This window comes from Manis javanica, chromosome 6 (assembly GCF_040802235.1).
Source record: "Manis javanica isolate MJ-LG chromosome 6, MJ_LKY, whole genome shotgun sequence".
In the NCBI taxonomy this organism is placed as follows: domain Eukaryota; kingdom Metazoa; phylum Chordata; class Mammalia; order Pholidota; family Manidae; genus Manis; species Manis javanica.
The window spans coordinates 58,168,787-58,180,123 of record NC_133161.1 but is presented as its reverse complement, the minus strand read 5'-3'; positions in this window follow the sequence as shown (position 1 = coordinate 58,180,123).

Below are 11,337 nucleotides of genomic sequence, written 5' to 3'. Positions count from 1 at the left end.
CACTAGGCCAGTAGGCCACTAGGTTAGTAGGACAACAGGTTAGAAAAATCACAGGCCCCTAAGTGACTAGGCCACTGGTCTACTGGGCTACAAGGCTACCAGTCTACAAGGTTACTAGGTCACTAGGCCACTAGGCCAGTAGGTTACAAGGCTACTAGGTCACTAGGCCAGTAGGCCACTAGGCTACAAGGCTACTAGGTCACTAGGCCAGTAGGCCACTAGGTTAGTAGGAAAACAGGTTAGAAGAATCACAGGCCCCTAAGTGACTAGGCCACTGGGCTACTGGGCTACAAGGTTACCAGTCTACAAAGTTACTAGGTCACAAGGCCAGTAGGCTAGCAGTCTACTAGGTCACTGGAACAGTAGGCCTGTGGGATGGTAGGCAACTAGTCTATAATTAAAATAGTTCACTAGGTCACTAGGCCACTAGGCCTCTAGGCTACAAGGCTACTAGGTCACCAGGTCACTAGGCCACTAGGTTACAAGGCTACAAGTTCACTAGGCCAGTAGGCCACTAGGTTAGTAGGACAACAGGTTAGAAGAATCACAGGCCCCTAAGTGACTAGGCCACTGGGCTACTGGGCTACAAGGCTACCAGTCTACAAGGTTACTAGGTCACTAGGCCACTAGGCCTCTAGGCTACAAGGCTACTAGGTCACCAGGTCACTAGGCCAGTAGGTTACAAGGCTACTAGGTCACTAGGCCAGTAGGCCACTAGGTTAGTAGGACAACAGGTTAGAAGAATCACAGGCCCCTAAGTGACTAGGCCCCTGGACTACTGGGCTAAAAGGCTACCAGTCTTCAAGTTTACTAGGTCACTAGGCCAGTAGGCTAGCAGGCTACTAGGTCACTGGGATAGAGGGCCAGTGGGATGGTAGGCAACTAGTCTACAAGTCAAAGAGTTCACTAGGTCACTAGGCCACTAGGCCTCTAGGCTACAAGGCTACTAGGTCACATGGTCACTAGGCCACTAGGTTACAAAGCTACTAGGTCACTAGGCCAGTAGGCCACTAGGTTAGTAGGACAACAGGTTAGAAGAATCACAGGCCCCTAAGTGACTAGGCCACTGAGCTACTGGGCTACAAGGCTACCAGTCTACAAGGTTACTAGGTCACATGGCCAGTAGGATAGCAGGCTACTAGGTCACTGGGCCAGTAGGCCAGTGGGATGCTAGGCATATAGTCTACAAGTCAAATAGTTCACTAGGTCACTAGGCCACTATGCCTCTAGGCTACAAGGCTACTAGGTCACGAGGTCACTAGGCCACTAGGTTACTAGGCTACTAGGTCACTAGGCCAGTAGGCCACTAGGTTAGTAGGACAACAGGTTAGAAGAATCACAGGCCCCTAAGTGACTAGGCCACTGGGCTACTGGGCTACAAGGATACCAGTCTACAAGGTTACTAGATCACTAGGCCACTAGGCCTCTAGGCTACAAGGCTACTAGGTCACCAGGTCACTAGGCCAGTAGGTTACAAGGCTACTAGGTCACTAGGCCATTAGGCCACTAGGTTAGTAGGACACAGGTTAGAAGAATCACAGGCCCCTAAGTGACTAGGCCACTGGACTACTGGGCTAAAAGGCTACCAGTCTTCAAGGTTACTAGGTCACTAGGCCAGTAGGCTAGCAGGCTACTAGGTCACTGGGACAGTGGGCCAGTGGCATGGTAGGCAACTAGTCTACAAGTCAAATAGTTCACTAGATCACTAGGACACTAGGCCTCTAGGCTACAAGGCTACTGGGTCAACAGGTCACTAGGGCACTAGGTTACAAGGCTACTAGGTCACTAGGCCAGTAGGCCACAAGGTTAGTACGACAACAGGTTAGAAAAATCACAGGCCCCTAAGTGACTAAGCCACTGGTCTACTGGGCTACAAGGCTACCAGTCTACAAGGTTACTAGGTCACTAGGATAGTAGGCTAGCAGGCTACTAGTTCACTGGGACAGTAGGCCAGTGGGATAGTAGGCAACTAGTCTACAAGTCAAATAGTTCACTAGGTCACTTGGCCACTAGGCCTCTAGGCTACAAGACTACTAGTTCACCAGGTCACTAGGCCAGTAGGTTACAAGGCTACTAGGTCACTAGGCCAGTAGGCCACTAGGTTAGTAGGACAACAGGTTAGAAAAATCACAGGCCCCTAAGTGACTAGGCCACTGGTCTACTGGGCTACAAGGCTACCAGTCTGCAAGGTTACTAGGTCACTAGGCCACTAGGCCTCTAGGCTACAAGGCTACTAGGTCACCAGGTCACTAGGCCAGTAGGTTACAAGGCTACTAGGTCACTAGGCCAGTAGGCCACTAGGTTAGTAGGACAACAGGTTAGAAGAATCACAGGCCCCTAAGTGACTAGGACACTGGACTACTGGGCTAAAAGGCTACCAGTCTTCAAGGTTACTATGTCACTAGGACAGTAGGCTAGCAGGCTACTAGGTCACTGGGACAGTGGGCCAGTGGGATGGTAGGCAACTAGTCTACAAGTCAAATAGTTCACTAGGTCACTAGGCCACTAGGCCTCTATGCTACAAGGCTACTGGGTCACCAGGTCACTAGGGCACTAGGTTACAAGGCTACTAGGTCACTAGGCCAGTAGGCCACTAGGTTAGTAGGACAACAGGTTAGAAGAATCACAGTCCCCTACGTGACTATGCCACTCGGCTACAGGGCTACAAGTCTACCAGTCTACAAGGTTACTAGGTCACTAGGCCAGTAGGCTAGCAGGCTACTAGGTCACTGGGCCAGTAGGCCAGTGGGATGCTAGGCAACTAGTCTACAGGTCAAATGGTTCACTAGGTCACCAGGCCACTAGGCCACTATGTTACAAGACTACTAGGTCACTAGGCCAGTAGGCCACTAGGTTACAAAGCTACTAGGGCACAAGGGCACTGGGCTACTAGGCCACAAGCCTGTTAGCCTCCGAGGCTCTGGGCTACTAGCCTAAGTTAGGCTATTCTAGGACACTAGGACACTAGGCTAGCCTTGGCCAAATGAGGCTGGGCTAGGCTAGTATACTAGGCTACTAGGCTAGGCTAGGTTGTGCTTCCCTAGGCTGCTAAGATACTACAGCACTAAGCTACTAGGCAAATAGGCTACAAGGCTACTAGACCACTAAGCTGCTAGGTTAATAGGTCAACAGGTTATTAGACTACAAGGTCCCTACGTGACTACGCCTCGGGCTACTGGGCTACTAGGCTAATAGGCTACAAGGCTACTAGATCACTAGGCCACTTTTCTACAGGGCTCGTAGGTCACTAGGCCACTAGGAAGGTGGCCTACTAGGCTACAACGCTAGTAGGTCACTAGTCCACTAGGCCACGAGGCTACAAGGCTACTAGGTCACTAGGCCACAAGGCCACAGGGCTACTAGTCCACAAGGATAGTAGCCTCCAAGACTTCTAGGATAGTAGTCTACGTTCGGCTATTCTATCTTACTAGGTCTCCAGGCTTGCCTAGGCCAAATGACGCACGCTAGGCTAGTATACTGGGCTTGTAGGCTAGGCTAGGCTGCGCTTGGGTAGGCTACTAGGATACTATGCCACTAGGCTACTAGGCAAACCGGCTACAACGATGCTAGGGCACTAGGCTACAACACTACTAGGTCACTATGACACTAGGCTACAGGGCTAGGAGGTCACTAGGCCAGTAGGCCACTAGCTTAGTAGGACAACAGGTTAGAAGAATCACAGGCCCCTAAGTGACTAGGCCACTGAGCTACTGGGCTACAAGGCTACCAGTCTACAAGGTTACTAGGTCACATGGCCAGTAGGATAGCAGGCTACTAGGTCACTGGGCCAGTAGGCCAGTGGGATGCTAGGCAACTAGTCTACAAGTCAAATAGTTCACTAGGTCACTAGGCCACTAGGCCTCTAGGCTACAAGGCTACTAGGTCACCAGGTCACTAGGCCACTAGGTTACTAGGCTACTAGGTCACTAGGCCAGTAGGCCACTAGGTTAGTAGGACAACAGGTTAGAAGAATCACAGGCCCCTAAGTGACTAGGCCACTGGGCTACTGGGCTACAAGGCTACCAGTCTACAAGGTTACTAGGTCACTAGGCCACTAGGCCTCTAGGCTACAAGGCTACTAGGTCACCAGGTCACTAGGCCAGTAGGTTACAAGGCTACTAGGTCACTAGGCCAGTAGGCCACTAGGTTAGTAGGACAACAGGTTAGAAGAATCACAGTCCCCTAAGTGACTATGCCACTCGGCTACAGGGCTACAAGTCTACCAGTCTACAAGGTTACTAGGTCACTAGGCCAGTAGGCTAGCAGGCTACTGGGTCACTGGGCCAGTAGGCCAGTGGGATGCTAGGCAACTAGTCTACAGGTCAAATGGTTCACTAGGTCACTTGGCCACTAGGCCTCTAGGCTACAAGACTACTAGTTCACCAGGTCACTAGGCCAGTAGGTTACAAGGCTACTAGGTCACTAGGCCAGTAGGCCACTAGGATAGTAGGACAACAGGTTAGAAGAATCACAGGCCCCTAAGTGACTAGGACACTGGACTACTGGGCTAAAAGTCTACCAGTCTTCAAGGTTACTATGTCACTAGGCCAGTAGGCTAGCAGGCTACTAGGTCACTGGGACAGTGGGCCAGTGGGATGGTAGGCAACTAGTCTACAAGTCAAATAGTTCACTAGATCACTATGCCACTAGGCCTCTAGGCTACAAGGCTACTGGGTCAACAGGTCACTAGGGCACTAGGTTACAAGGCTACTAGGTCACTAGGCCAGGAGGCCACTAGGTTAGTAGGACAACAGGTTAGAAGAATCACAGTCCCCTAAGTGACTAGGCCACTGGGCTATGGGGCTAGAAGTCTACCAGTCTACAAGGTTACTAGGTCACTAGGCCAGTAGGCTAGCAGGGTACTAGGTCACTGGGCCAGTAGGCCAGTGGGATGCTAGGCAACTAGTCTACAGGTCACATGGTTCACTAGGTCACCAGGCCACTAGGCCACTATGTTACAAGACTACTAGGTCACTAGGCCAGTAGGCCACTAGGTTACAAAGCTACTAGGGCACAAGGGCACTGGGCTACTAGGCCACAAGCCTGTTAGCCTCCGAGGCTCTGGGCTACTAGCCTAAGTTAGGCTATTCTAGGACACTAGGACACTAGGCTAGCCTTGGCCAAATGAGGCTGGGCTAGGCTACTATACTAGGCTACTAGGCAAGGCTAGGTTGTGCTTCCCTAGGCTGCTAAGATACTACAGCACTAAGCTACTAGGCAAATAGGCTACAAGGCTACTAGACCACTAAGCTGCTAAGTTAATAGGTCAACAGGTTATTAGACTACAAGATCCCTACGTGACTACGCCTCGGGCTACTGGGCTACTAGGCTAATAGGCTACAAGGCTACTAGATCACTAGGCCACGTTTCTACAGGGCTCGTAGGTCACTAGGCCACTAGGAAGGTGGCCTACTAGGCTACAACGCTACTAGGTCACTAGTCCACTAGGCCACGAGGCTACAAGGGTACCAGGTCACTAGGCCACAAGGCCAAAGTGCTACTACTCCACAAGAATATTAGCCTCCAAGTCTTCTAGGATAGTAGACTACGTTCGGTTATTCTAGCTTACTAGGACTCCAGGCTTGCCTAGGCCAAATGAGGCACGCTAGGCTAGTATACGGGGCTTGAAGGCTAGGCTAGGCTGCGCTTGGCTAGGCAACTAGGATACTATGCCACTAGGCTTCTAGGCAAACCGGCTACAAGCCTGCTAGGGCACTAGGCTACAACGATACTAGGTCACTATGCCACTAGGCTACAGGGCTAGTAGGTCACTAGGCCACTAGACCAGTGGGCTACTAGGCCACTAGGCTACAAGGCTACTAGTTCACTAGGCCAGTAGGCCACTAGGTTAGTAGGACAACAGGTTAGAAGAATCACAGGCCCCTAAGTGACTAGGCCACTGGGCTGCAGGGCTACAAGGCTACCAGTCCACAAGGTTACTAGGTCACTAGGCCAGTAGGCTAGCAGGCTACTAGGTCACTGGGACAGTAGGCCAGTGGGATAGTAGGCAACTAGTCTACAAGTCAAATAGTTCACTAGGTCACTTGGCCACTAGGCCTCTAGGCTACAAGACTACTAGTTCACCAGGTCACTAGGCCAGTAGGTTACAAGGCTACTAGGTCACTAGGCCAGTAGGCCACTAGGTTAGTAGGACAACAGGTTAGAAAAATCACAGGCCCCTAAGTGACTAGGCCACTGGTCTACTGGGCTACAAGGCTACCAGTCTACAAGGTTACTAGTTCACTAGGCCACTAGGCCTCTAGGCTACAAGGCTACTAGGTCACCAGGTCACTAGGCCAGTAGGTTACAAGGCTACTAGGTCACTAGGCCAGTAGGCCACTAGGTTAGTAGGACAACAGGTTTGAAGAATCACAGGCCCCTAAGTGACTGGGACACTGGACTACTGGGCTAAAAGGCTACCAGTCTTCAAGGTTACTAGGTCACTAGGCCAGTAGGCTAGCAGGCTACTAGGTCACTGGGACAGTGGGCCAGTAGGATGGTAGGCAACTAGTCTACAAGTCAAATAGTTCACTAGGTCACTGGGCCACTAGGCCTCTATACTACAAGGCTACTGGGTCACCAGGTCACTAGGGCATTAGGTTACAAGGCTACTAGGTCACTAGGCCAGTAGGCCACTAGGTTAGTAGGACAACAGGTTAGAAGAATCACAGTCCCCTAAGTGACTATGCCACTCGGCTACAGGGCTACAAGTCTACCAGTCTAAAAGGTTACTAGGTCACTAGGCCAGTAGGCTAGCAGGCTACTAGGTCACTGGGCCAGTAGGCCAGTGGGATGCTAGGCAACTAGTCTACAGGTCAAATGGTTCACTAGGTCACCAGGCCACTAGGCCACTATGTTACAAGACTACTAGGTCACTAGGCCAGTAGGCCACTAGGTTACAAAGCTACTAGGGCACAAGGGCACTGGGCTACTAGGCCACAAGCCTGTTAGCCTCCGAGGCTCTGGGCTACTAGCCTAAGTTAGGCTATTCTAGGACACTAGGACACTAGGCTAGCCTTGGCCAAATGAGGCTGGGCTAGGCTAGTATACTAGGCTACTAGGCTAGGCTAGATTGTGCTTCCCTAGGCTGCTAAGATACTAAAGCACTAAGCTACTAGGCAAATAGGCTACAAGGCTACTAGACCACTAAGCTGCTAGGTTAATAGGTCAACAGGTTATTAGACTACAAGGTCCCTACGTGACTACGCCTCGGGCTACTGGGCTACTAGGCTAATAGGCTACAAGGCTACTAGATCACTAGGCCACTTTTCCACAGGGCTCGTAGGTCACTAGGCCACTAGTAAGGTGGCCTAATAGGCTACAAGGCTACTAGGTCACTAGTCCACTAGGCCACGAGGCTACAAGGCTACTAGGTCACCAGGCAACAAGGCCACAGGGCTACTAGTCCACAAGGATATTAGCCTCCAAGGCTTCTAGGATAGTAGTCTACGTTCGGCTATTCTATCTTACTAGGTCTCCAGGCTTGCATAGGCCAAATGACGCACGCTAGGCTAGTATACTGGGCTTGTAGGCTAGGCTAGGCTGCGCTTGGGTAGGCTACTAGGATACTATGCCACTAGGCTACTAGGCAAACCGGCTACAACGATGCTAGGGCACTAGGCTACAACACTACTAGGTCACTATGACACTAGGCTACACGGCTAGGAGGTCACTAGGCCAGTAGGCCACTAGCTTAGTAGGACAACAGGTTAGAAGAATCACAGGCCCCTAAGTGACTAGGCCACTGAGCTACTGGGCTACAAGGCTACCAGTCTACAAGGTTACTAGGTCACATGGCCAGTAGGATAGCAGGCTACTAGGTCACTGGGACAGTAGACCAGTAGGATGCTAGGCAACTAGTCTACAAGTCAAATAGTTCACTAGGTCACTAGGCCACTAGGCCTCTACGCTACAAGGCTACTACGTCACCAGGTCACTAGGCCACTAGGTTACTAGGCTAATAGGTCACTAGGCCAGTAGACCACTAGGTTAGTAGGACAACAGGTTAGAAGAATCACAGGCCCCTAAGTGACTAGGCCACTGGGCTACTGGGCTACAAGGCTACCAGTCTACAAGGTTACTAGGTCACTAGGCCACTAGGCCTCTAGGCTACAAGGCTACTAGGTCACCAGGTCACTAGGCCAGTAGGTTACAAGGCTACTAGGTCACTAGGCCAGTAGGCCACTAGGTTAGTAGGACAACAGGTTAGAAGAATCACAGGCCCCTAAGTGACTAGGCCCCTGGACTACTGGGCTAAAAGGCTACCAGTCTTCAAGGTTACTAGGTCACTAGGCCAGTAGGCTAGCAGGCTACTAGGTCACTGGGCCAGTGGGCCAGTGGGATGGTAGGCAACTAGTCTACAAGTCAAATAGTTCACTAGATCACTAGGCCACTAGGCCTCTAGGCTACAAGGCTACTAGGTCACCAGGTCACTAGGCCAGTAGGTTACAAGGCTACTAGGTCACTAGGCCAGTAGGCCACTAGATTAGTAGGACAACAGGTTAGAAGAATCACAGTCCCCTAAGTGACTATGCCACTCGGCTACAGGGCTACAAGTCTACCAGTCTACAAGGTTACTAGGTCACTAGGCCAGTAGGCTAGCAGGCTACTAGGTCACTGGGCCAGTAGGCCAGTGGGATGCTAGGCAACTAGTCTACAGGTCAAATGGTTCACTAGGTCACCAGGCCACTAGGCCACTATGTTACAAGACTACTAGGTCACTAGGCCAGTAGGCCACTAGGTTACAAAGCTACTAGGGTACAAGGGCACTGGGCTACTAGGCCACAAGCCTGTTAGCCTCCGAGGCTCTGGGCTACTAGCCTAAGTTAGGCTATTCTAGGACACTAGGACACTAGGCTAGCCTTGGCCAAATGAGGCTGGGCTAGGCTAGTATACTAGGCTACTAGGCTAGGCTAGGTTGTGCTTCCCTAGGCTGCTAAGATACTACAGCACTAAGCTACTAGGCAAATAGGTTACAAGGCTACTAGACCACTAAGCTGCTAGGTTAATAGGTCAACAGGTTATTAGACTACAAGGTCCCTACGTGACTACGCCTCGGGCTACTGGGCTACTAGGCTAATAGGCTACAAGGCTACTAGATCACTAGGCCACTTTTCTACAGGGCTCGTAGGTCACTAGGCCACTAGGAAGGTGGCCTACTAGGCTACAACGCTACTAGGTCACTAGTCCACTAGGCCACGAGGCTACAAGGGTACCAGGTCACTAGGCCACAAGGCCAAAGTGCTACTACTCCACAAGAATATTAGCCTCCAAGTCTTTTAGGATAGTAGACTACGTTCGGTTATTCTAGCTTACTAGGACTCCAGGCTTGCCTAGGCCAAATGAGGCACGCTAGGCTAGTATACTGGGCTTGTAGGCTAGGCTAGGCTGCGCTTGGCTATGCTACTAGGATACTATGCCACTAGGCTTCTAGGCAAACCGGCTACAAGCGTGCTAGGGCACTAGGCTACAACGCTACTATGTCACTATGCCACTAGGCTACAGGGCTAGAAGGTCACTAGGACACTAGGCCAGTGGGCTACTGGGCCACTAGGCTACAAGGCTACTAGTTCACTAGGCCAGTAGGCCACTAGGTTAGTAGGACAACATGTTAGAAGAATCACAGGCCCCTAAGTGACTAGGCCACTGGGCTACTGGACTACAAGGCTACCAGTCTACAAGGTTACTAGGTCACTAGGCCACTAGGCCTCTAGGCTACAAGGCTACTAGGTCACCAGGTCACTAAGCCAGTAGGTTACAAGGCTACTAGGTCACTAGGCCAGTAGGCCACTAGGTTAGTAGGACAACAGGTTAGAAGAATCACAGGCCCCTAAGTGACTAGGCCACTGAACTACTGGGCTAAAATGCTACAAGTCTTCAAGGTTACTATGTCACAAGGCCAGTAGGCTAGCAGGCTACTAGGTCACTGGGACAGTGGGCCAGTGGGATGGTAGGCAACTAGTCTACAAGTCAAATAGTTCACTAGGTCACTAGGCCACTAGGCCTCTAGGCTACAAGGCTACTGGGTCACCAGGTCACTAGGGCACTAGGTTACAAGGCTACTAGGTCACTAGGCCAGTAGGCCACTAGGTTAGTAGGACAACAGGTTAGAAGAATCACAGTCCCCTAAGTGACTATGCCACTCGGCTACAGGGCTACAAGTCTACCAGTCTACAAGGTTACTAGGTCACTAAGCCAGTAGGCTAGCAGGCTACTAGGTCACTGGGCCAGTAGGCCAGTGGGATGCTAGGCAACTAGTCTACAGGTCAAATGGTTCACTAGGTCACCAGGCCACTAGGCCACTATGTTACAAGACTACTAGGTCACAAGGCCAGTAGGCCACTAGGTTACAAAGCTACTAGGGCACAAGGGCACTGGGCTACTAGGCCACAAGCCTGTTAGCTTCCGAGGCTCTGGGCTACTAGCCTAAGTTAGGCTATTCTAGGACACTAGGACACTAGGCTAGCCTTGGCCAAATGAGGCTGGGCTAGGCTAGTATACTAGGCTACTAGGCTAGGCTAGGTTGTGCTTGTCTAGGCTGCTAAGATACTACAGCACTAAGCTACTAGGCAAATAGTCTACAAGGCTACTAGACCAATAAGCTGCTAGGTTAATAGGTCAACAGGTTATTAGACTACAAGGTCCCTACGTGACGACGCCTCGGGCTACTGGGCTACTAGGGTAATAGGCTACAAGGCTACTAGATCACTAGGCCACTTTTCCACAGGGCTCGTAGGTCACTAGGCCACTAGTAAGGTGGCCTAATAGGCTACAAGGCTACTAGGTCACTAGTACACTAGGCCACGAGGCTACAAGGCTACTAGGTCACCAGGCCAGTAGGCTAGCAGGCTACTAGGTCACTGGGACAGTAGGCCAGTGGGATAGTAGGCAACTAGTCTACAAGTCAAATAGTTTACAAGGTCAAGTGGCCACTAGGCCTCTAGGCTACAAGACTACTAGTTCACCAGGTCACTAGGCCAGTAGGTTACAAGGCTACTAGGTCACTAGGCCAGTAGGCCACTAGGTTAGTAGGACAACAGGTTAGAAAAATCACAGGCCCCTAAGTGACTAGGCCACTGGTCTACTGGGCTACAAGGCTACCAGTCTACAAGGTTACTAGGTCACTAGGCCACTAGGCCTATAGGCTACAAGGCTACTAGGTCACCAGGTCACTAGGCCAGTAGGTTACAAGGCTACTACGTCACTAGGCCAGTAGGCCACTAGGTTAGTAGGACAACAGGTTAGAAGAATCACAGGCCCCTAAGTGACTAGGACACTGGACTACTGGGCTACAAGGCTACCAGTCTACAAGGTTACTAGGTCACTATCACCAGGTCA